Genomic DNA, 1368 nt, shown 5'->3' with positions numbered 1-1368 from the left:
ACAACTCATGTTTGGCAAACAAGCTTTAAAGAATTATTGGAAGCACAATTATGAACAAAGATCAAAGTTTCTATTATCAAGAACAAAATAAATAAGGATCTAAGGAGTTTAAGAAAAGTGCAAAAGGAAAGATATTAATGAATTAACAGAAAATTGGGGCCATGAATGTTTGTGTGACACAATTACAAACACATCCTGTAAAGCTGATGTACTGTACATGTGTTTTCAAATGAACTTACAGCTAATTTGAGCACTGGATAAAAAAAATATTAATGTCAAAGGAAAATATACAGAGAGCTAGAAATTAAAGGTTTAAAAAGATCATTTAAATCTGTACAATAAAATGTATTCATTTATGATAGTATTGAACTACTGATTGTTTTTTCTCCTAACTGGAATTGAAGTCTGTCGTGGAGCCACACCAGCTGAACAGGGCTGATCGAAAGTGCTTGTCTTCCCACAGTCACGTGTGAGCTTGAGACAGACAAAACAAAAGAGTTTATAACATCCAGAGCAGCAAGTGACTTTAGTATACTCTGTGTCCTTAATAACCAGAAAACCACATGTTGGATGAGTACGAATGGCTGGACACACAATATTTTTAGGGCATGCAAAAGTAATAGTTTCACAATCCCTCAACAGATCCAGCTAATTGCTGCAGCAGAAGTAATTGTCACATCTATTAGATCGAGGACGTGGACCTTTCCATTCTCTCCCACACTGCCAGCAGAACTCAAAGGTTTTGCCCTCATTTTTAGAGCAGATGGCACATTCAACGCTGAGATTATATGGATCTCATCTCTCAATGAAAGAGTTGCAGCCAGGACACTGGAAAAGATAAAAAACATTGGTTAAGCTAATGCACACAAAAGGTCTCTTGATAATTATGTTGCCAACAACCCGAAGCTTACCTTTCTGATGTCTAGTAACTTCTGTGAAGCAGCTTTCGCCAGAGCTTTCTCAAAGTATTGTCGCTCGTCAAGTGTCAGTTTGGCTAATTACGCACTTCAGTGTAAGACCATTGTTTATAACATATGGGACATCTCAGCTCGGCTTTACCCTAAAAATTTGAAATAAAACAGGAATTTAGATGATAGAGCAGATTAGTACAGTCACATTCATAAGTGTTTTTAGGTAAGTTTATTCATGCATGAGCAAACAACACACAATCTGACAGGGTGAGGAGTCAAAATGTGTTACATGGTCTTAATAAAATTAAATATTCATATCAAATAATACTCTTACCTCACTCAGCTGTATTTTTGCAGACATTTGTGAGTGTCTGTGGATTAGTGACGTGACCGCAGGATAATTCAGCTCTGAAAACATCTGGATCATTATCCCGTAGATCTGAAGGGGAGATGACAG

The 1368-nt window shown here is 36.8% G+C and overlaps 1 long non-coding RNA gene across 1 annotated transcript; it reads right to left on the bottom strand.

Annotated features, from left to right (window-relative positions):
* Window positions 1–403: 403 nt before the first annotated feature.
* Window positions 404–1000, bottom strand: LOC125247731. The gene is made up of 2 exons (XR_007180165.1): window positions 912–1000; window positions 404–828 (listed from the first exon to the last, which is right to left on the bottom strand). It is a non-coding gene; the product is annotated as an uncharacterized LOC125247731 (long non-coding RNA).
* Between the last annotated feature and the right edge of the window lie 368 nt (window positions 1001–1368).

This window comes from Megalobrama amblycephala, linkage group LG15, assembly GCF_018812025.1.
Source record: "Megalobrama amblycephala isolate DHTTF-2021 linkage group LG15, ASM1881202v1, whole genome shotgun sequence".
Classification (NCBI taxonomy): domain Eukaryota; kingdom Metazoa; phylum Chordata; class Actinopteri; order Cypriniformes; family Xenocyprididae; genus Megalobrama; species Megalobrama amblycephala.
Note: the sequence above shows the minus strand (reverse complement) of the source record. Positions and strands in the feature narration are given on the sequence as shown.